Source organism: Bubalus kerabau, chromosome 3, assembly GCF_029407905.1.
Source record: "Bubalus kerabau isolate K-KA32 ecotype Philippines breed swamp buffalo chromosome 3, PCC_UOA_SB_1v2, whole genome shotgun sequence".
Taxonomy (NCBI): Eukaryota; Metazoa; Chordata; class Mammalia; order Artiodactyla; family Bovidae; genus Bubalus; species Bubalus kerabau.
The window spans coordinates 11,635,319-11,660,519 of NC_073626.1; the positions used below are offsets into that span (position 1 = coordinate 11,635,319).

At 45.6% G+C, this 25,201-nt stretch overlaps 1 protein-coding gene across 14 annotated transcripts in view; it reads right to left on the bottom strand.

Moving 5' to 3' along the window:
• The window catches only part of ATXN1 (ataxin 1), a 415,565-nt gene that overhangs the window by 63,030 nt on the left and 327,334 nt on the right, over positions 1–25,201 (bottom strand). The window contains exon 4 of one of the 14 annotated variants that reach the window (XM_055570678.1): positions 11,730–11,838. The exons of the other annotated variants lie outside the window; for them this stretch is intronic. The gene's annotated coding sequence lies outside the window, so the exon portion shown is untranslated. The remainder of the gene's footprint in view (positions 1–11,729; positions 11,839–25,201) is intronic. 14 annotated transcript variants of the gene reach the window in all.

Here is a 25,201-nt window from a genome sequence, read left to right on the forward strand (position 1 = left end):
CACACGGTGAGTACTCAATACACAGCAGTTGAGCACTCACTGGAGACTTGAACAGACATACAAGAATCATTTTCTCCACCTGACAACACATCTGCCTTTCCTGAATTACTCTGCCTCCGTGAAAGAAGAGAGACAGCTTGCAACTTATTCAAAGAATAAATGCAAATATTCCAGTCCATTCATCTGATTATCACCAACAACCCCTCCGATCTTTTTCTCGGGTAGGGTCTCTGTCCTCTCCTTCACCCTGAAGGCTATTCATCTTCCACAAGATAAAGGGTTTCCTTTATCCAGGTGGAAACAAATGCTGGGTCTCAGAGAAAAAGCCATCATCCCCAGACACAATGACACATCCCAGGCTCTTACAGCAGTCTGCATTACTAGACATTTTTTTTTTTCTGGCAAAGAAGCCACAATTCAGGAATCTATGCAAAAATCATTAAGTGAAGGCTGCTCCTCAAAGGCCCCATCCGTCACTCCTCTCCCCCATCCTGCCCCTCCTGGGATGACAACATGTCGGCTCAATCACTCGAGTGGATGTCTGCGGCAAGGTTTCTGCCTTGCATCTGCAGCTGCTCTGTAGACTGCTGGGGAGGGGTGAGAGATCGCTTGCCACAAAAAATGTGAGTTCGGGACTGGAGGTGGCTGAGAACATTTTAACATATTGGCAGAGGCATCAGAGAGTTAGAATAGTTATGCTGAGAACGTTAACATTCCCTTTCAGATCCTACCGAGCCCCTAGCTTAAAACTTTTTCATAAAAGAAGGAGACATGGATGATAAAGCAACACATGGGCAGGGATGCTGTGATCTTCTAGAAAGTCCAGAGAACAAATGGGAGAACTCCCTGACCTGCTGCCTCAGGCCACCTGGATATCAGGTCCCTGGTGAAGGAGCACAGCGGGAGACGAAATAAAAGAAATATAAAGAAACGTCCATCATGACTAAAGGAGGTATGCATAGAGCAATTAGCGTAACCCGTTAGGCTGACAGACTGAATGCCTCCAAACAGGAATGGAATACCCTCCCCCCGTATCACTTCCACTTTCCTATTATTTAAGGACAAGGGTCACATCTTAGTTATTTTAAGTACGCTGTGTTTAACAGCACCTGACATATAATAGATGCATAGTAAAGTGCATTTGGAACAAGGGATCAAGCAAATCCCTGAATTCCAGATTGATTAGGAAGATCAATGGCTTGATGGTGGTCAAGGACTAGCACTTAAATGAACCAAGAATCCTGCTTGAAGTGTGTGTACAGATGAAGCAGAAGGAAAGTCATCCCCCCCACCCCTCCACTGCACTAAACTGCCTCTGTTCTCTGCAGAGTCATCAGAAAGCTTAGCCCCAGCCCCTGTGTAGGTACAGAACAAAAAAGACAAGTCAGAGAGACCAGAAGGTCCTCCCTTGTAAGCTCAGAATGGAAGACCTCTGCCCTGGCCGCTGGGTGGGGGTGGTGGCCATGTTGCTTTGGTTCAGAGTTAAGCTCAGACTGTGCTTTGCCGGTGATTCTCAACCAAGGAGGGACATCTGAAGAGGAACGGGGGCATTCTGGATTGCTACAGTAACCTGGGGACAGGACTAGAATGTCAAGCCTAGACCGGGGGTACTAATAGCATTATAATGAGCGAGAGGGTGTTCATTGCTGAGGACTGCCTGCCTCCCTTATGAAACGCTGACAGTTTAAACGTTCTCTAGAATAGATGGCACTGTCCTAGGGTCCTTGCGTATTTAATTCTCTCTGCATGGAATATTGAATCAGGTTATCCAACATCCTCCGTCCGAGTCTTCTATCTGAGGATATCTAGGAAGCCTGGCGTGCTGCAGTCCATGAGGTCACAAAGAGTCGGACACGACTGAGCAACTGAACTGTGTAATAGTAATGTTGATAGCCAGCGCTTATTGAGCATCACTGCATGCTGGCGGTGGCTATCTCACACACAACTGAACCTTCACAGCAACAAATTTGATGGACACTGGTTTTTAATTCCCAGATGAATAAACTCATTCTGAGAGAAGAATGCAACTTACCAGTAAGCGGAGAAGCCCAAGATGTGAACCCAGGTTCCTCAGGTCCCCAAGTACACACATTTAACCATCCAACAACCATCCTGGTTCTCAGTTCAGGCAAGAACCCAAAGCCTGGTACACACAGTTCAGTTGCTCAGTCATGTCCAACTCTTTGCGACCCCATGAACCGCAGCACGCCAGGCCTCCCTGTCCATCACCAACTCCTGAAGTTTACCCAAACTCATCTCCATAGTTGGTGATGCCATCCAGCCATCTCATCCTCTGTCGTCCCCTTCTCCTCCTGCCTTCAATCTTCCCCAGCATCAGGGTACACACAAGGAGTGTGAAGACGCCCAGGAGCTGGGGCTGAGCCAGAACCACTGAAGAAGTTTCCTAAGCAAAGAACCCGCAGCAAGGTGAAAGGGACTGCAGGTCCCCGGACAGTGCTGACCTCTGGAGTCCTGCAGAGAATCCGGTCAGCAGCACTGGTGCTCTACTCATCACGTGTATTTGACTCACTTCTTGCTGAGGTCTCCGCTACCAAAACATAGAACTTGCCTGAAGGCAATTCTTCACATAAAATAACACATGAAATTCCTGGAAACAATGGAGGATCCAGAGATTTTTCTTTTGAGGAGCGCTAGAATGGAGAAGGCAATGGCACCCCACTCCAGTACTCTTGCCTGGAAAATCCCATGGATGGAGGAGCCTGGTAGGCTGCAGTCCATGGGGTCGCTAAGAGTCAGACTCGACTGAGCGACTTCACTTTCACTTTAATCTTTCATGCATTGGAGAAGGAAATGGCAACCCACTCCAGTGTTTTTGCCTGGAGAATCCCAGGGACAGGGGAGCCTGGTGGGCTGCCGTGTATGGGGTCACACAGAGTCGGACACGACTGAAGCGACTTAGCAGCAGCAGCAGAAAAGACCCGAATGCTGGGAAAGATTGAAGGCAGGGGGAGAAGGGGACGACAGAGGAAGAGATGGTTGGATGGCATCACCCACTCAATGGACGTGAGTTTGAGCAAGCTCCGGGAGTTGGTGATGGACAGGGAAGCCTGGCGTGCTGCAGTCCATGGGGTTGCAAGGAGTCGGACATGACTGAGTGACTGCACTGAACTGAGATAATATCTGGGCCTTGCAGGTGACACAGTGGTAAAGAAAATGCAGGAAGCATTTTCTCCCTGCAAAGTGTCAATGCAGGAAAAGCAGGAAACGGGTTTGCTCCCTGGGTTGGGAAAATCTCTTGGAGGTGGAAATGGCAACCCACTTCAGTATTCTTGCCTGGGAAATCCCATGGACGGAGGAGCCTGGTGGGCTACAGTCCATGGGGTCACAAAGAATCAGGCATGACTGAGCAACTAAACAGCAACACCTTCATTTATGTAATTACTATTTATCATTCTTCTCTCTTCCTGAGTCCAGTGTTCCCAGATTAAAAAGACCTTAGCATCCCTCAGTGGCAACTATATGGAAAACCTCCACAAAGACTTTCATTGCCAGCAGAGACTGCAGAAGGAACTCTTAAGTGGCAGGCACTCTACACAGCATTGACTGAAAAGCCGCTTCCCAGGTTCACTGGACTTCCTTCTGTCTTGACAGCCCTTAATTTTCTTGTCACCTTGAGGCTGTAAAACTAGTGAATGAATGAGGAGGAGGCAGCAATCCTGGTTTCTGGGTTTATTGGAAATCCTGTCCCTAAAACTACACAGCCGATAATATGCAAGTGTGTGATGTACCTTCTGTTCACGTTCCCTCTCGTGAAAAAGAAAACGGTGGCACCAAAGAGGGTCAGCGGGGTCATGACCATCACAGGCATGGCATCGCTGTCTTCCAGATGAGTGGGACCAGTCCACGGGGCTTACGGCCTGGCAGTGCATTCACTGGGCTGCAACTAACTGTTCAAGCTGTTCCCCACGCATGAAAGGAGGTGCCCCTTGCAATAAGGGCAGTGTCCCAGGATCAGCGCTGAAAAGCCCTGTATAGGGGTCACCTTCTGCCAACCCCCGTCACCCACTCACTGCCCAAAGCCACATTCTTGCTATTCATTTACCAAATGTAGATTTCTTTCCTGTGAGGCATGTATACAGACTATCAATTTGCCAACTCTTTATTTTGCAGCTGGGGAAAGCAAGGCTTGTTCAAGCTGATTTAACAAAGTATATGCAACATCTTGGCTAACCTGAGCTTCCTGGACTTCAAAGAGGGGGTGGTGCCAACCTGCAGACTCAGGACCACCCTCGTGCTAGTCCTCTAAGTATGAGATCCTTGACCCGTAACCCCCAAAACTCTGGTTTTACTTCCCAAGTCCTGGTAATGGAAATCCTTATCTCTGAACTCTGGTGTTCTCATTACCATGTCATCAGTATCTGTTGCTCAATCACCTTCCTAACTAAGCTCTGTTAACCTCCATGGCCTGGATCTTGGACCTCACTGGACCCCACACATGCATACATTTTTCTTGTACATTTCTCTGTATGGTATGCATGCAAATAATCTCCTCACCTGGACCGATCTGCTTTTTTGATGCTTGCTTCTCTCCTATACCCACAATAGCCCGGCTGTGCAATAGACGAAGTCTGGCCTTGCTCCCTGGTTTAGAACCTGGGCCTGTGAGACGCTTGGGTGTCGCCTCCAGCTATGTTCAATTTAGCTTCTCCACTTTGATCATCTCCCTGATGGTCCGTGTTAATGGCAGTCATCCACTCGTGGAAAGCAAGACGACAGACTCGAGGTATCAAAAACAAATACCCACAAGAGTAAGCAACAAAGCTGGAGTCGTGGAAAGCTCACGAGACGGGGAGCAGCAGGGTCCCTGCCTCACTTAAGCTCCCCTCTGTAGAGGCATCGCAGACGTACAATTGCCGGGGACCAGCCCCGGCTGATCCAGGGTATTCGAAGGAGAGACGGCTAGGCGAGGGTCAGGGAATAACTGCTTAATTACACTTTAATTAAGGATACAAAGAGTAATAGAATAAGGATAGCTCAGTGAGGAAATTCAGTGGAGAAAAGAAGCTGAGTGGCTTGGTTTACGCGGAAAATCAATATAACCCGTGACACCAGGTTAGCTCTGACCACGGAGGCCGCAGGCGCCCTCTCGAATAGCGGAAGGTGCCCCACCTTAGACACCTTCTCGAGTGGGTCTTAGAAGCCCAGGCAAATAAATGGTCGCAGAGGACATCCGCGCTCCAGATGGACGCTCAGCTGGAATTTGGGAGAGAGAGTGACATGGGGAGACCAAGTTTCAGTGAACAAGGCCCGCACTTTATTTTCCAAAGTAGTTTTTATACCTTAAGTTATGCATAGAGGATAATGGGGGAAGGGGTAGAGTCATGCAGCAAGCCAGGCTTTTTTCCTGTAAACTTATCATATGCAAAAGTTCAGGTGATAGACATCATCTTCTGGCCCGGAGGCCTGTTAACATTTTAAGAAACTTATCTTTCTCTAAAGGTGATTATTCCAAAGTCAGGCGCCAGCCTTCCAAAAAGCATTGAACAAAGCTGCATTTTACATTTCTATACACCCATTATATCAATCAATACACTGCCAAGGACACAGTAGGAGTATGGAGACTTAGCAGCAAACATTGGCCCAACAAGTGAAAAACCCTTCACCAATACATTTTCTAATCAATCTTTTAACTACTCAAAGGAATCTGTGTTTAGGCAGTTTAGAACATCTCCTGCCTCTTACAGTTGGGAGGCTCTGAACAATCACATGTGGCCGGAAAAACCCATTCAGGCAGGCTAGAGGATTTCCAAAGGAGTTTGTAGGTTAAACACTGTCACACCCAGGAATTATTAACTGGAGCTGTGAGCTAACTCTTTTTTCAGAGAGAGGTAGTGGGGGACAGCCCCCCGTAAAGTCAGAGGTGTAGGTGAAAGCACAAAGCAGAAAGTAGGCAGACTCTGGTTTTGGGGGTAGATGCTCGAGAATTTCCAGGGGGACTCCTGAGGCTCGATCCCGCCTTTGCGTATGCCGAGCCTCCTTCCTCATGACCTTTGTCATGGGCGGAGTGCCTCACGCTGGCTCCCGGAAGTGATAGAATTCCAGTTGAGCTATTCCAGATCCTCACTCAATATGCAATGTGCCGGCTCCCAGCATCCAATGGTGCCAGTAATACATGTCCTGTCCTCCCCCTCCCAGGAGCGTTGGAAGGAACAATAAAACAATCATTATAAAGGCTTTTCAAAAACAAGAGAATTCTATTCAAATCAAAACGATCAGAGTTATGGATTTTGGCCCTTCCTAAAGAAAGAAGCTTTTTTCCTTCGAATTTCCCATAAGGCAGCGTCACCATCACCATCAAACCTGAGCTCTGCTCAGAGTTCTCACCCATGACGGCCCTTCAGGATCAGGGCTACGCCTTACAGGGAACACAGATGCTCAGACAGCCCCGAGGACCTGTGGAACTTAAATTTTCTGGCTTGGTGCAAAGGGATTTTTTGAAATTCCCCAAAGGATTCTGATCAACTAGGTTTGGGGTCCCCATTTTAAAAATAAGTTCCTCAGGACTTCTCGGGTGGTCCAGAGGTTAAGAATCTGCCTTCCGATGCAGGGGACCCAGCTTTGATCCTGGGTCAGGGAACTAAGATTCTACAGGCGGCAGGTCAACCAAGCCCACCCACTCTGGAGCCCACAGGACACAGAGAAGCCTGCAACTAAGACCCAACACAGTCAAATAAATTAATTAAAAGCAATTAAAACAATAAGTTTCTCTGTAACAGAAAAAATTTAAGTGTAACTATGATTCATGAATTTGTTCCTTCCTGCAGAGGCTATCTGTTTAAGTATAGGTTTTCTCAGTGGAACTCTGGAATCGAACAACTTCCCTGGCTAAAGAGTTTTCAGGAAGTATGCTGGCTCTGGAAGGCACTGGAAAAGCAGTGTGTCCTGTGCACCAAACCCTGACCCACAGGTATGGTGGGAGGAGCGTGTACATGGCAGCAGATGACCCAGGGGCTTCGTTGTGGCCTCCAAGCCTCGCATCCCTTTCAGATCTCCTTCCTTCTCTGCGGTCCAGGCCCAGTGGCCCAGAGAGAAGTCAGCATCCTTCATCCCTTCCTGATGCTTCTGCCTGCCCCAGGGTGGCCCCATGGCCTCTTCCACCTAGCAGTCTAGGGATCGATTCTTGCAGTGAACACTTGGTAGCCAGTTACCAGGATCAGTGACATCTGAGAGATGGCTTTAGAAGAAGTCAGGAGGGGGAGAAGCTGAGCTCAGTGGCAGAGAACTCTCCGATCCCCCAACGGGAACATGCGCCTCTTTCCAGAGGTGATCAAGTGCGTGCCGGGAAGCTCTGAATGCCTGGCTGGCAGTGGAAACGACACTCGCTAGCAGTCATCAGTAACCTGCTCCCTTCTTTTCAGATGGCTGTTCTGTCTGTCTGTTCAGTTTGGGGGAAATTCCAGTGCCACCAACAGAGGCACGCCATGTGGAGGGGGCAGCTAAGAGCACAGACAGAAACCTGGGCTTCCCAGCTGACACCCAAGGATACAGAAACGGGCAGTCTTAGAAGTCCCCTAGAACTGAGCTTAGCAGCAGTTGTGAACTGGAAAACTGCCAGGTATAATAAATAAAGCATTTCTGCAATGGCACCCTACTCTAGTACTCTTGCCTGGAAAATCCCACGGATGGAGGAGCCTGGTAGGCTGCAGTCCATGGGATCGCTAAGAGTCGGACACGACTGAGCGACTTCGCTTTCACTTTTCACTCTCACGCATTGGAGAAGGAAATGGCAACCCACTCCAGTGTTCTTGCCTGGAGAATCCCAGGGACGGGGGAGCCTGGTGGGCTGCCATCTATGGGATCGCATAGAGCTGGATACGACTGAAGCGACTTAGCAGCAGCAGCAACAGCAAAATAGCCTAATGCCTTCCCTTCCTCCTCAGAATTCTGAATGCCTGATGAGCTAGTGATGGTCATTTTACGCTTACTGATTTGCTTGACACTTCTCCAATCCATTCACTATCTCTAAAATCACTCGTCAGTGGTTCTCCACGTGTGGTCCTCAGGATCGGGAAGACCACCATCACCTGAAAACATCAGAAATCCCAATTCTCAGATTTCATTCGGACATATGGCATGAAGAAGTGCAGGGCTGGGGTCCAGTGGTCTGAGTTAACGCCCTCCAGGTCAGGTGTGCTGACCCACTAGAAATTTGACAGCCATTACCATTGAAATCCCTTAATGTAAATGCACCAAAATGAAGTAAGAATCATTTTCTTTCAAGAATCTTCAAAATCTTACTTGATCTAAGTGAATTTATAAGCAAAACAATAACAGTCTGACATTTTTGCTTGATGAAGGCTATTTTTTTTTTAGAATGATTAAAAGAGCACATATTTCCCCAACACAAAAAGAGTCTATGATTTACAAATTTTCAGACAGAATTATGATGAGTTGTTTCATTCTAAAATGCATGACTTGACCACTTTATTTGCCTGCAAACAGCTCTACCAAATTCATGATAGGTGATCCATGTGTTTAAAAATCATGGGCCTATGGCATTAATGTTTTAAGTCCTGTTCAGGAAAAAAAATGCTGTATTTCAGAAGGGACTGAATTTCAAAATATGCTTTTTTTGCATTTAACCTACAATAATGTATGTACTTTACTGTAGGTTTATTGCAAAAAAAAAAAAAAAACAACAAAAAACAAGTGTATTTTAAAATTCAGTCCCCTCTGAAATACTGCATTTTCTTGGGCTTCCCTTGTGACTCAGCTGGTAAAGAATCCACCTGCAATGCAGGAGCCCTGGGTTGGATCCCTGGGTTGGGAAGATCTCCTGGAGAAGGGAAAGTCTACCCACTCCAGTATTCTGGTCTGGAGAACCAAGCCCATGTCTCCTGCATTAGCAGGCTTATTCTTTACCACTGTGTCACCTGGGAAGCCCGAGGCTTTTAGGTCTTTTGATGTTGACTGTAAGGCTAGCTTTTCTCTGTGTTAGCCGGGCTTCTCAAATCCTCCACAGTCACACCATGGCTGGTCAGACATGAGGCCTCCATCAAATCACCTACTGATTAAAGAAGGAGGTACAAGTCATCTGAAAGTTTCTTTTCATGATGACCATGTACATCACGGATGGTCGAAAATTTTAACCCTTTGTTCCCCAATGGTCATTTCCTCCTGAACCTTTTGGGATAGCTTAAAAGAAGAAGAAGAAAAAAATTACCCTTTCTCCTTGGGAATAGTTTCCAGATTCTTTCAATGACCAACAAAAAGATCCTGCTCTAAGTCTTCACTAGTCTTTCAAATAATTAAAAAGCTGAAACTTTCAAATACTAACCCCAATAACTAGCCCCATAGATCATTCTCAAAAACCAATACTCACTCTGTCAGCTGAAGGGAAATACGGTATAAAACTGTGAGACCTAGAGTAGACGGCTCATCCAAAGTCCACAGAGATTAAAGCCCATTTATGGCTGCACTTTCCATGCCAGTTTTCCAAGACGGCCCTGCTCTTGCTGACTCAGGGCATAAGACTGTGCTTTAAGGTAACCAAGCTCGTACCAGCCGGTTGCTAATCTTGCGAGTGTCAAACAAACACCACCATGATTAAACATTAAATTACATATAACTTACAACTTAACAAGTTCCATTCAAAACTCATCACTCCCTCACTATTTTACCCTGACTATTATCTATACGATTGAGGCTAATTCCATCAACCTGCATAGTGGAAATACTACATAGCGGTGAGTCACTACGTCCCTTTCCCTGAACTCTCACTGGGGGATGTCCTGTTGATGATGTGAAACTGGTCACTGTGGGAGTATTAATATTTACATCACAGAATTGCCAAAATGCTACCAATCGGAATCTCTGTCATCTCCAAGCCAGGAGCCATGCTTGGAATTGCTGTTAAGCAACTAATGGCGTTCACTCTAGTTTTTTCGTAATGGGACTAGGGTTAGAATGCTGAAGGTGAGAAGAGACGGGCCAGTGGACTTTCCATCATGACAGGCCCAGGCACGTGCCAGCAAACCAGCTACCACCAGATCATTACGGGTCCAGAGCTTCCAATTAAGCTACGGCTGATTTACTATTTCCATGATCTGCAACAAAAGCATGGTAGCTGTGTGTGCATCACCAAGAACTCACTCAGGAATAATATCTGCAAGAAAAAAAAGGCCACTTGACATTTGTACAGTCTTTCTCCATGCTCACAGCATTTGATGGATCAGCTCATTTAGTCCCCATAACCACTCTTAGGTTGGCTTTCACTATCCCTGTTTAAAGATGAGAAATAAATAGAGAGGTCAGGTGGCCCACCCAAGGCCACGGTCTAGGACGTTACATAGCCAGCACTCGAACCCAGAAACCCGTGTCCAGTCAGTGTTACTTAGTCTCTGCCACAGATTACTGCTTTTCTGTCAGTTTGTTTTGAAAATAGGAATTTTCCTTTTCAAACGATCAACATCTGGATTCACTTTCCTCCTGCCTTTGATTAGCAACGCAGTCAGCCGGGACAGCGCACCCAAAGTCTCCATGGATGGATAACAACCCCCCACAGCCCAGCTCTCTTCTTGACCACACACAGAAATGATGTCCACCCTGCCATGTCCCACATAAATCAGACCCAAATGCACTTCAACTTGAATTCCTAAAGATGCTGTAGGCAGGTGGGCATGATAAGGAAGGGCTCTATGCTTTGGATCTGACTTATTCCAATCCAGGGGAAAGATCTGTAGTATCTACTTAAAGTAAAATCATAACAGTGAATTAAAAAGCCAGATTCTCACAGTGGTAAAAATGGATGCATATGTATGTGTACAAGTATAGTTTGTTTTATATATTTTATTTTATGCACACACATACATACTCCATGTGCATAGATATACAGAAGTATGTGTACACATGTATGTGTGTGTGTGTGTGTGTGTGTGTGTGTGTGTATATATATATATATGCTAAGTTGTTTCAGTCATGTCCGACTTTTCACAACTCTATGGACTGTAGCCCACCAGGTTCCTCTGTCCATGGGATTTTCCAGGCAAGAATATTGGAGCAGATTGCCATGCCCTCCCCTCCAGGGGATCTTCCCCACCCAGGGATTGAACACACATTTCTTATGTCTCCTGCATTGGCGGGCAGGTTCTTTACCACTAGTGACTCCTGGGAAGCACTATATATATACATATACATGCTTTTCCCTATAGTTTGTTTTTTCCCATCCTTATGGAGCTATAGAGCAGAAAAGAAAAAAAAAAAAATCACTGCCTTTATCAGATACGTACACATTTTATCCTTGCAATATGTTTAAAATGATTTTATGACTAAATCCTGGGAAAAATGTGAAGAATGCCTGGCTAGATACATGCTTTTCCAGTAAAAACACAGCATTGCTTATTAACTGTAGCGTTTGGAAAAGCCTTTTTGACATGATGTACATTTTTGTTTTAGCTTGAGACTAAATCCTGTTTGGATCTAAGTTTTCTTTGGCTTTAAGAGAAAGTTTAACTGATTGTACAAGACGTGCCCTTGGGCTCTCCAGGGGATGTTCACTGCTTGCCCCCTCCCCTCCCCCCCCCACAACTGCCCCCCGAGGCCAGATGAAGTGCTAGCCTGTTAAAGTGCCTCTCTCCCAAGACCAAGCCAGGGTTAAAACCTTGAGATGTTTTCTCAACACATTAAGCAGAAATAAACTCTAACAATGGGGAAAAAAGCAAACCCATCTGTCCCCTTGTCAGGAATTTTGAGATTGTCAATTGACTGACCTTGGAGTTGGAAAGCATTTTCCAGGCGGTGGAAGAAAAGTTCAATGTGGCCGGAGATGGATACAGAGAAATTCTTAGAGGTCACAAGTGAATCATGAGCACTGGGATCCTGAGAACAGATGATGGAGTTTCCATTTTATCTCACAATTTTGGTGGGTGTGTGGTGATGACTTAAAATGATGTTAGGTTACTGAGCCAACATATTCTTGGAAAGAAATTTCCCTACTGTTTTACTCAAACTGTAAGTAAATGGGGCCGAGGTGTGGGTCTGAGCTGAGGACACTTTAAAGTAATCAGGCTGTCAAATTAAAAGCAAACACTTTCTCAGCATTTCTGAAGACTGAAATAGTGAAAAGTGCATTGCCTTCTAAGTATATCAGAGTTAAGTCATTTCTGCCTTGTGGTTCTGGAAGGCAGGAGGTGTGCAAGTATGGAAAGGCCCCTAATTCTCCTTCTAACTCACTGAATCTCAACCAGGGAAAATTCTGTCCCCCAAAGGAGAGGACTCTTGAGAGTCCCTTGGACAGCAAGGAGATCAAACTAGTCAATCCTGAAGGAAATCAACCCTGAATATTCATTAGAAGGACTGAAGCGGAAGCTCCAATACTTTGGCCACCTGATGCTAAGAGCCTACTCATTGGAAAAGACCCTGGGGCTGGAAAAGACTGAAGGCAAAAGGAGAAGAGGGCAGCAGAGGATGAGATGGTTAGGTAGCATTACTGACTTGACAGACATGAGCAAACTCCAAGAGACAGTGGAGCACAAAGGAGTCTGGCATGCTGCAGTCCATGGGGTTGCAAAGAGCTGGACACAATTAAACAACAAGGGACACTTGGCAATGTCTGGAAATGTTTCTGTTGTCACAGACATGGGGGTGGAAGGCGAAATGGGGCTACCAAGCATTCAGTGGGCAGAGGCTAGGGGTGCTGCAAACATCTTACAAAGCATAGGACAGCCCCTTGCCTCCGACCTCGCACTCCAACAAACACTTATCAGGCCTCAAATGTCAAGAGTGCTACTGCTGCTATTCCCTGCTCTAACAGGAAACAGAAATGATCAGCTGCAACAGAATCTTCCATCTTTCGAATTGGTTCCTGGGCTTCCCAGGCCCCCACAACACCCTTCTCTCCCACGACCTAAAGAGATGCTACTCACAGTGTGGTCCAGAAAGCAGCAGCATCAGCACCTCCAGGGAGCTTCCTACAGACGCAGGACTGCAGGCCCCAGCAGGCCAGCGGGACTAGTATGTGCATTTCAGTAAGAGCTCCAGGGGACTCCTAGACATTTTCCAGTGTGAGAGGCACTGTGCAAGTGCCCTTCCCCATCTCCTTCAGTCCTTCCCCACAGGGCTGTCTGTCCTCCTGTTCACTCAGCATTAACTCTGTACTCTGGCTTCCAAGGAAGCAGATCTAGTAAAAAGCAGCTCTCCTCTCCAACACTTTGTTCCGAAAACTCCCTTCCAGCAGAGGCTCCCCCTGACTCCCTGCAAACACCAGTTCATTCTACAGCCCTTTTAGGAGAAGGCAGCTCATCTCCCACAGTGCCTTTGACTAGTCAAGGAGCATGCCATGTGGAGAAAAACATCAGAAGGCAAAATCATTAAATTTAAAAAGAAATCTGGTAAAAGCCCAAAGAGAACTTTTGAAAAACATCTGAAAAGTCAAGGTGCTCAATATCTATATTCATCTATTTATCTGTCTAATGTTGGATACAAGGCTTCCCAGGTGACTCAGTGGTAAAGAATCCACCTGCCAATGCAGGAGATGTGGGTTCAATTCCTGGGTAGGAAGATCCGCTGGAGAAGGGAATGGCAACCCACTCCAGTGTTCTTGCCTGGGAAATGCCATGGACAGAGGAGCCCGGCGGGCTACAGTCCACACAGAAGACTTGGACAGGACTTAGCAGCTAAACAATAACCATGTTGGATACATGAATGCATTTTCTTCTCTGGATGCACACTTTATAGAAATTTGATTTTCTAACTAGAATCTAATGTAGAAACTCATCCTTGAGTCTCATCAGAAGCAAGGTATCAAACAGAGAAAGGAAAAAGGAGAGAGAATTCCTGGCTGAAGCACTGAGAATGATGTGAACTTCTGTGTTCTCTTCCTTGGCTACCTTTGCCAGGTTGTAAAAGCATAAAAATTGGTCTAAAAAGGACTGGGAAATAACTGCTAAGTTATCGAGACAACAATAAGTCTAGTTAGCTAAACAGGAAGCTTATTTCATTAATACCATACTTTTGTGAACAGGGGGTCAATTTCTCTTTTACAAGGCACGTGAAACATGTTGTCATAATTTGGACAGTTATGTCTCCCGAACGTCAAGCAGCTGCTGAGGATGTGGGACTCACCCTGACAAGAGTTTAACACTTTACATGTTGGTATAAACTACTTATCCACCAGTAAGACTGTTTTTTAGGATATGACACTGGTATGGTTGCAAAGCTGTAAAGAGTGGAAACAGAGAGAGCTGTGGCTGAGACTTTTATCTTAGTTGGAGCAGATGAGACGGTGTCAAGAAAGGTTACATCACCAACAAAAACAACCTCTACAGATTTTGCCTCTAGGAGGAGGAGTGCCGGGTTTCCCTGGTAACTCAGCTGGTAAAGAATCCGTCTGATATTCAGGAGACCCCGGTTTGATTCCTGAGTTGGGAAGATCCCCTGGAGAAGGGATAGGCTACCCACTCCAGTATTTTTGGGCTCCCCTGGTGGCTCAGATGGTGAAGAATCCACCTGCAATGCAGGAGACCTGGGTTCAATCCCTGGGTTGGGAAGATCCCCTGGAGGAGGACATGGCAACCCACTCTAGAGTTCTGGCCTGGGGAATCCCCATGGACAGAGGAGCCTGGCAGGCTACAGTCCATGGAGGTCACAAAGAGTCAGATACAACTGAGCGACTAAGCACAGCACAGAAGTGCCCACTGGTAGAAACCCTTTGAGTCTCTAGTTAAAGAGGAAAATAATCAATATTGACTTTTAACTGTTCACCTTTCAGTGGCTGCAACTGAAGTACAACTGACCCTTGAACAGCATGGGTTCGAACGCATGGTTCCACTTCTATGCACATTTTTTTTCAACAAATATGCAGACAGCCCTTTGGGTCCTCAAATTCAACTAACCTATATGCTATCTGGATGAACCTGTGGATAATGGGGGGTGGACCACAGGACTTGAGCATTTCTGGAGGTTGTTATTCATGGCGGAACCAATCCTCCATGGATATGGAAGGTTGACAGCGCGGTGTGTAAATCTCTTGAGTGTAACGGAGTACTTTTCCCCCTGTAGGGCCAACAGCTCTGCCCCAGGGCTCATGTGATTCTGAAATCTCGGGCTGCTACACTTTCTCAATCACCAGTTGATCCATGTGGTTGAAGAAAACAAGCTCTTCCTGTATTGTCCCTTGTTTGTTTCTGGGCCTATTACTTGCCACTCGCTTAGTTCCCTAGAATTTATTTTGTGTGCACGCTTCTGACAGCCTCTCTTTCTTTTCATTTGCCCTTTTAGCGTAGTTTCATAAAACAGGGACAGTGTATACTGCTCAGGGAGTTTCTGTGGGTTTTCTAACTTTTTTAAAAATTGAAGTATAGCTGTTTTACAGCATTTCAGTTGTATAGTACAGGGATTCAGTTATATCAACTATATTCTTTCTCAGTTTCTTTTCCATTAATATAGGCTGTTACAAGATACTGACTGTAGTTCCCTGTGCTATACAGTTGCTGCTGTTTAGTCACTAACCCATGTCTGACTCTCTGCGACCCCATGGATTGTAGCCTGCCAGACTCCTCAGTCCACGGGATTCTCCAGGTAAGGGTACTGGAATAGGTTGCCATTTCCTTCTCCAAACCTGCTGTACAGCACTCAGCCATCAAGAATTTGCCTGCAACGAGGGACATGTGGGTTTAATCCCTGGGTCGCAAAGACCCCTGGACTGGGAAATGGCAGCCAACTCCAGTATTCTTGCCTGGAAATCCTATGGACAGAGGAGCCTGGTAGGTTACAGTCCATGGGGTCGCAAAGAGTCGGACATGACTGAGCGACTTCACTTCACTATACACAGGTCCTTGTTTATCTATTGCATACATGGGAGTGTATATCTGTTAATCCCCAAATGGTTTTTAAAAATTAGAGATAACTGGCTTATAGCAATGTTCTGGGTGACAACAGACACACAGCTTCATGAGCTAAGAACGACAGAAGAGAAACACAGAACACACTACTTCTGAGACCCTTGCCACCCGGGTTCAGGACTATAATGCGTGCAAGGCTTAGCTGGAACACATTTGGAGAGCTGGGTCTCCTTTCAAGTGAGAACCATTTCCATGGGCCCAAGCCTCTCCTGTTCTCATTAATCCAACTTCCAGCTCTCACCGATGTGAAGCAGGAACAGACACCATCCCTGATGTCAGAGCTGGCTCCTGCCCACCCGAGGCTAGAGTCTCCGCACTGCAGAAAGCAAAGGGGACGCCGGTGCACAAGGAGGTCATGGCCTCAAAGTCACTAAGCTTTGAAGGAGAACAACCTTCCCTCCACCCCACATGAAACGGTATCTAGAAAGATTTTACAATACCCAGAACCTTTCGCTGCCAGCCAAACGAAGGAGGTGGTTTGACCCTGGGCTGAATTCAGATTTGCTGATGAATTTTTAATAACTGTTAAAACAACGTTTTGGATTTTGAATACCTTGTTGGTTATGTATGCATATGCATACATAGGTGCATGGTGAGTGTATATATACGCACACATATGCAAGTACAACACTCAGAAAGACTGGGACTCCAGTGCGAAGCAGAGCTTTGGCAAAATCCCAAACCCAGAAGACATCCAGCTGCGGACAGGCACCGCTGCCTTCACAGTAGAGCTGAACACGTGAGACGCTTCATGTGGCTCATATGGTGCCAGGCAAGCAGATGGAAGCCCAGGGCCCTGGCTTGTAGCTCAAAGATCGGGCTTCTGCCGTTCCCTAAGGCGGGGAGAGCTGCTAGGCTCTTTAAGCTAAGCCACTTGTATACCACATATCTCATGAGTTCCTTCTCAGCACCCTCCTCTGACCACTTCTTCATCCCCCTCTGCTCCTCCCCTCAAACTTGCCTGATCCTGAGAGAAGTACAGACAGCAGGAACAGCTGGTCTCTGGTGTTGGGGAAGCACAGCAGGACCCTGTGATCCTTGCCTCCCATGCCCTCTGCCTGCCTTCTGTCTGCAGAAAAACTTCAGTTTTTCTGATTAAAAGAACAAATGGAATCAGAGAAGTGAGAACATGCAGAAACAAAGGAAAACAGTCACAAGGAAACCAAATAATAATACTTTAGTCATTAAGCATAGTCGAGGACTTCCAGTTCCTTCTCAAGGGCTACAGACAATATTCTGAGCCATATCTTGTGAACCGTTTGGCAGATACTGAAACCCCTACCAGGTAGAACAAGTTAACTACATGATGACCAGACTGTAGCCATGATATAAGCTGCCACAATTCTGAGAATTGGCCACAAAGAAATAGAAATAAACCAGTGCTGGAACTGAAGACCAACCGTACTTAAAACAATTAAGATGATGCTGGTCAGACCACCGATGACCGATTTCAAGATGACTGTATGCTGTTTCTGCATGTAGACCCCTCCCTCCGCCTAGAAAAGCTCTGGCCCACTGATGGTCAGTGTGGGGGGGAGTTGGCCTCTGGACAGGTGGCCACCCTCCTCCCTGGGTGCAGGCCTCCCAAACAACACAGACTTTCCTTTCCACCAATCTGGGCTCTTTAATGACTTCCGAGCGGCGAGCAGTCAGACCCCACTTTTGGTTACACTAGGGATGCACGAGACATTTCCAGGCATCGTGTGCAGCTCTTGAAATGAGTATAAAGAAAATAAAAATGTTCTCCCTGATATTGTTAAAGAAATATTGATCTTAGGGGAAAAAAAAAGCTTAAAACTAATATGACAACACAGTGACACTGGAGGGAGCTCTAAACATCTAGTGATAGGAAAAAATACTGAAATTATGTACTCTTAAAATTTAAAAGAGATGTTTACATTTAGGGTATTGATACTGTGCTGAATTCTGGCTTTTGCTGGTCAATGTGTCCATCCTTGATATGGATTCAGAGCAGCTGACTGTTAGTAATATGAATATCCATGTGTGCACGGGGGTTGGGGGGGGCAACTAAAACTTGCCTTGACTTCAGTCCTTGGCCAAAAAAGGAGGCCAATTATTCTTGGCTTCCACAGGACCTCTAAAAAGCATTCCCTGGAAATCTTTTCTTAGAGAGTTCTTTTAAGCAAGAGTATTTAAGAGACAGAGGAAAATAACAACAAAAAAAAAAGATCAGGGAAAGTGAAACTTGTTGAAACTGGGCACGTTTTGGCTTCTCCTCTTTCCAAAAGATGTTTTGGGAGGAATGTGCCCTCTCGCCTCACCTATGCCCTCCCAAAGCCTCCAGTGATGAAAGGCCATGTGGCCCACATCTGCCCTGGGGGCCAGACCCTAACCAGATACAACAGGTTCTGAACTGGCAGGCCATGTGAGATGCCGGGCCAGGGCCCTTTCGACATGCTGGGTGTCTCACACGCAGTCACCTACTTGACCTTAATGTCCAAGCTCACAGGAGGAGGGCAGAGGCCGCCTGGTGCAGTCTAGTCCCTGGGTCGTCACTAAGCTGTGTCACCAGCCCCCACCCGTACGCATGCTTGTATACACACGTTCCAAGTGGGCTGTTTTCTGATCCACACCCTGTGAAATGCCAGAGCACCCTCTCAAGCTGTTCATCTTTCAGCCCTACGAGTGTGACTACAAGCAAAGGGCTGCCGGTGCAGGTTGGAACATCTGTCCAGCCAAGAAACACAGGCTCTATCTTATATGCATGATGATCACTTTTCCAGTCCCCGTCTCTGAGTCTAGGAAATTTTCTTCCTTCATTTAACAATATTTATTGAACATCTGAGACATTCATCCACTGTGCTAGGCTTGGAAGATGTCCTGGGATTTGTCTAATTTCTCCAAAGAAAGCCTTTCACATTTGGATCTTGTGGAATATCAATTGCTACCTGGACAAAGAAAGCCACACTCCAACCTACTGCCCCACCCTGCCCTGGAATAAGAGTCGGATCCACATGTGAATTGCATTTGCATCAGCATTCCCCTATACACATGTCAGAAGATAAATCTGCTCCATAATAAGTTCATCGCAGGCACACAAAACTTACTAGTCAACTTTTGACTCAAGACAGTCTCTACTCTTAAGGAGTCATCTATTTATATCATACTGATAAAAGCCAAAAGTCCTTGCTTGGGCTATGAATGACTATACAGTGAGAGTTTGGACCCACATGATATTTTGTATTTTAATCCAGAAACACCTTTATTTGAATTTCCCAGCCTATCTCCTCTCAATTTCAGTTAATGCCGGTTTGACACCATTTCGCCAATGTCCACTATGATGTCATGAACCTTGTAGATGGAAATCACCCAAGCTATAATTCAAAGCGCTCTCAGGGAGCTGAGTACAGAAATCCAACAGACTGGTCATGCAGGAAGCAATAAAACAATCTGGTTTAATAAAGCCTGGGTTTCATAAAACCAGCTGAGAAGAGATCTCAGAGGTGAACCCCGCCAAGTGCTCCTCTTGGCGGCTGAAGCACCAGGCTCCTGGCCGCCATGGTGGACTGGAGGAGACCCAGTCTTCAACCACAACTCCTGCCCTCCACCCCTCCCGCAGACCACTGACAGCACATCCTGTCCCTCTGTCTTGGCTAATTTTCATGCATTCCATGTGCAAAGTCTGCTGATGTCCTTTACAGAACATTCATAAAAGCGGCGCTTGAATGGCAGCGTTTAGTTTACTGGAGGTGAAAGAAGAGACAGCAAATGGGGAAAGGCACTGGTGTCAGGGGGCTGAGAAGGCAATCTGGGCTTGGGAGCCTAAACCCTGCTACCTGCTACTCCGTGAAATGACAGAGCATCAGCCAGCGCAGGAAGGAGCATTTACCCCATGCCGCCCGTTTTGGGAAGGGGAAGACTGTAAGCGTGTTTGGGATGTTTTCTTCTACTTTAAATGCAGACGAAGCTGATGGTCCACAGCCTCATCTTCTCTTTCTTTTCATCCTCCAGAGGTTTCCTTCTTTCAATTAAAATGACAAGACACCAAAGAAGTGGAACCCCTGGAGGAATGGTGAGGTGGCTAGAATTTTTTGGATCTGTTTTCTCTCTAAATTAATCATACGCCAAAGAACCCAAGTGAAATAGCTTTTCAAGAATCTAAGGAAAGTTCGAGCAAGCCCTACTATGATTCATTCCTAGTCCATTCCTAATGGAGCCATTTCTATATTCAAGGTACTGGGAAGATGGAGCTTGAACTTAACATGTGTACTGCATTCATAACCTTTGAAGGCATGACTAGGTGTCCTGTTCCCTTCATTATCTGCCACATGGAATCAGGTTGGTGCAAGTTCACAGCATGAGGTTAGAGGTCGTTCACAGGGAGCTGTGGCTCGGAGAGAAGATGAGACGTGGCCAAGATCACAGAAGTAGTAGCAATGATGATTGTTAACTTGGCTCAAGTTTAAAAGAAAACACTCCAAAGGTACTATCCTTATCTGAAAGTTTTAATTTCAGGTTAAGGACAAAAACACATTATTAAAATGTTTTTCTTTTTAATTCTAAGATTATGTTTTAATGATGCAAAATAATATGGATGGAATGACTGGAATGTGATATTGCATGCAAACCAATGTCTAGGTAAGTCTGTCCTAAGAATACGTTGATACATGCTCCTCAAAAGTGTCTGCATCACCCTTTGGATACTGAAGATGGTTTCATTTACAACATCTTATTTACTTATATGTCACTTTCAATTAGATATTGCAAGGTGTTTAGTAAAAGCCACGTTTTAAAGAAGTGGAGAAGCAAGGAGGTGACTAAAATGCCAGAGGGCACAAGTCCAAGAATTAGCTAGAAACCTACGCTCTAAATCCCAGCTCAGTAGCTTCTCACCATTGGCTTGTATAGCAAGAAGCCCAGCTGGAGGGTATGAGCTGCTGCACACCCACCATGAATCTGGGCGAGTCTGGGTGGTCTGTGCATCTGTATAGCAGCCTGTCTGATGAGGCTCATGGCAGAAAACCAACAGTGACCAACACACAGTATCTGAAGGTCAGCATTTCCTGGATGTTCTCAGGGCTGAGCGTCTAAGGAAGGAACTGACTCTGAGCACAGGGCGAGGTGTATCGGCGAGGGATGCTGGGGGAGGGCAGAGTGACGCTGATAAAAAGGGAAGTCACGGCGGGAGGACCACCAACCCAGCCTCTTGGAAAGGCTGTAGGAAGGGCAGTGGGGTCATAGTGCTGTGTTTCAGGGTCTATAAAGATAAATTATGACACTCAGGAGGGAGGGGACACATTTCCTGGTCTCTGCTTGGCCAGAGAACAGAAGAATGGCCAATCACCAACACTTTTGACATCAAAGGGCAGAAACAGGAGCTGATGAAATATTCCAGAAGGGTGTCTGGGGGCCACACCATGAACATATAGGGCAGGATGGAGGGAGGAGGGGATCACTGCAAGCCTGCCAGGAGCAGGGCTGGAAGAAGGTGCTTGGGAGAACCTTGGTGACATCCCTGGAACAGGGAGGGGGACCAATAGACTAGGGGGTGGGTGGGAGTTTGAGGAAGAAGGTATTGACTTACAGGTACCTTAAACGCGTACTCCTCGAATGTATCCTTAGGATGGAGTAGCCTTGTGAAATGTGAGTTACTGTCTGTTCTAGATTTTTAAATAAACTGTAGTTATTTTAAATAATGGCTTTACCAAAGCTGGCTTTCACATTTGTCCCTCTTCCCACTTCTAAATCCAGTTCGCTGTTAAATGTGTTAATGTTAAGCTGCTGAGTTAAACATTTCTTTCACCAAATTGGTACCCTGAAGATAACAACGAAGAGTATGATGAGAAAAAAAGAATATGATGATGATGATGATGGTAATGAAAGTTAATGATAAGTTAGGCCTTGCATTCTGACAGGCAGACATGCATTTTGTCATTTAATTTTCAGAATAACCTCTGTGGCTTTAACGTAAGAAAAACGAGGACAGTATGGTTAAGTGAACTTGTTCAACTTCTCACAGTTAATTGGTAGTGGCAGTAGAATAATTTGAACCCGAGGGTATCCAATTCCAAAACCTACTTCTTACCCTGGCCCTTAGCAGAATGTTTGGCACACAGTAGGTGCTTAATAAATATTGGTGACAGAACAAATGAACTGGTTAGAACAAAACACGGCTTCTAACGTTTAGCCAATCAAATGGCACAGTGCACTTCATTCTTCATTGAAATTGGTTAAATATACCCCAGTCACTTAACACAATAGAAACAGTTATTATAATCGAACAATGTCACCAGATCAATATTTCCTGCCAAGGGATAAATGACTCTGACTTGCTTTTGACATTTATTTCCCAAAAAACGAACTCCGCTTTGCCCCGACATTTACAAATCAGCAGGAGATGGGTACCCTGAGAGGTTGCCTGTTCTCCAGAATTGCCTTCGCTTTTGTCTTCTCTATGCAAAGCACAACAATAATAAAAGCAAATTTTAAAAAGAAACAAACATGGTAATTGTTGTTATTGTGTACCTACTTGTTAAACCCAGTTAAGAATCTGACTTGCAGTTTGTATAATTTAAAAATCCGGTTGATGGAGGTCTAGGGTTGTTTAAAGACCATTTTAAAAAGCTCTCAGACATGCAGAAGCCAGGCCCTTCTTGGCCCCTTCACCTCACATAGCGTGGTCTGTGGTTTGGTTTTGTGTTTTTTTAAAAGAACAGTTGGTTTTGTAGACGTTCCACGCAAGTGGACTCCCCCTGCTGGTCTTCTGTGGAAGTGCTACCTGGACTGACATGCTGAATGATAGAGGTAAAGCAAAGAGCAGGTTGAAACGGGCTCTACAAGGACGCTTTACAAGGAACCCTCCAAGAACTAAGCTTAGGTTCACGCTCTTTGGCTGGAGGAGGGATGTGTGTCAAATTATCAAAAACCTATGACGACCTTGACACGAAAGAGTTCTTGCGCTGCTTCCGTCTCGTATCTTCTGTGATCCTGGGCGAGTGACAGTCCCAAGCTACCTTCCTCTCTCCTGATGATTACTTTCTGTTTTGAAACACTATGCATCTGCTGTGTGCTTAATTGAGGTCTCTTCCCTGAAGGAATTTATAATCCAGCAGATGATTTAAGACCTACTATCATAAGCCAATTAGAGAACCAAACTAGTGATGAAAGGCCTTTCAGGGAAGAGGAGAACCTGAGATGACCTCTGAATAATGCATCTGATTTACAAAGGTGGGGAGCAGGAAGCCATGCCTTGCTGATCCTGCATTGGGATTTCCAGCTGAGACTAACTTCACAGGCTCTGCCTGGCCTTTTTTTTTTTTTTTTTTTGGTCATGTGGCAACATTTGGGAGATAACAGTTGAAATAGTGGTTTGTCTAAACCCAAGTAAGGGGATGCCTTCTAACATACGGCCCCTTGCTTTCAGAGAAGCTGACATGCACAAAATTCAGAGATTTAGAACGGTGCAATCCTTTGCTTTGCTAAATTTTTCTTTATTTTCTAAAGCCTTCATCATGAGCTTCCTTTAAATTGGGAACCTCCGAAGAACGTACAAGTGTATCAGAATCACATATATTCAGGTCATACACGACATCTGTGGAACAGAATGAATCGAAGTATTCTTTGAAGTGTAACAGTGGTTGTTTTGAATGAGAATGACCAACGCTAAAAGATGGGACGTATTTAGAAAATAAAGTCTAAAGGATGTGTGCTGATATTACCCACAGTCTATGCTCTTGAAAATGACTTCTATCAGGCATAATCAATAATACTTAAATCAGGCATAATCAATAATAGTTATATATCACTAGTTTTCATGTCTTATTGACTCTAAGTCTGGCTGTCTGTATTCATCTTACTAATATCACGTTACCGATACCGAATTAAAGTCAAGAGTAGATCTGTAATAAATTAATAGGTACATAGGAAAATGGGAGACTGAGACACCTGCGTATGGGTAACATTCAGTGAAAGTCCTTGACAGCGTGGTCACTGCTGAGACCTGGGGCTAGCACACCCGATCGTAGCAACGTGGACCTGGTATTTTCCCATGAAGACAAGCGGGAATCCAGGAGCCCTCACCCAGATTCTTCTTGAAGGTAAAATACAAAAGAGCCCTTGCTGACAGCATCAGGATTTAAGAAACGAAGGAGCCTGGAGGGATGCAGTGCATTGGGTCACAAAGGGTAGGACATGACGGAGCATCTGAGCACACACTAGGGAGGGGGTGAGGTAAGGCCAGGAGGGGATGGGAGGAGGGATGTAGATCAATGATGAGGTTCAAGGATGAGGAAACTCCTGCCCGTTATTGACCTGGGAGAGAAATGAATGTCGTCACACTTGGAGGTTGCTGGTCCACAGTGTGGAGAGAGGGGACCCGGTTTCTAGTGAGTCAGAGTCCCGACTCAGAAATACCTCCTGCCTTTCTCTGATTTCCTCGGAGGGAAGTAATTTCTCCAGCCACTAGAATCCAGTCTCTCTTCATTCATAATAGGATTGCACATCGTCCCCGTGTTTAAACTGTTCATACAAGAGTCTTCCCTCCCTATGTAGGCTGTCAGCCTTCTTGAAGTCAGCTTATATGTTTTCACTCATTTCTCTCAAAGTTTAATATATGGAGATATTAAATATTAGTTGAACACATAACTAAATGCATGAAATACAGGTTTGCTAAATCAAGGCAGCGGTGGCAGTTTAGTCACTAAGTTGAGTCTGACTCGTCTGTGACCCCATGGACTGTAGCTCACCAGGTCTCCTCTGTCCATGGAATTTTCCAGACAAGCATACTGGAGTGGATGGCCATTTCCTTCTCCAGGGGAGCTTCCTGACCTGGGGACTGAACCCGGGTCTCTGGCATTGCAGGTGATCTCCTGCATTGCAGGCGGGTTCTTTACTCTGAGATGTCATCACCTAAGTTAATGTAAATGTTGACTCCTGGAATTGTGAACTACAGAATACAAACTCTGCCAAATAGCTGAGAACTTTCTAAAAGCCTTCCCTCTTGCTGTGCTTGCTCCCCGGCATCCAGTCCAGACCCTGCCTCCAAACACTCTAAGGTAAGAAAAACGTAGCTTGAAGTAAGTCAGGTCTTCATTGGGAGAGCCTATTAAGATGAAAACACCGCCTTGGGCAGCCTGTGTGTCTTTATCTCTGAAGGGTTTACTAACACTGTTACCCAGTCTTCCTTACCATAGGAGACCATCAGATCATTCTAACTCCATTGCCCACATTCCTCTCTGCCCTGACTTACCCCAGTTTAATTGTCCCTTTCCAGAAAACAAAACAACAAAATCAAACTCCACCAAGTACTTAACTGTATTCAAATATCCATACAATTCTATCTATGGCAACAGTCTCCGTCTTCCAGAAATTTAATTGCCAGC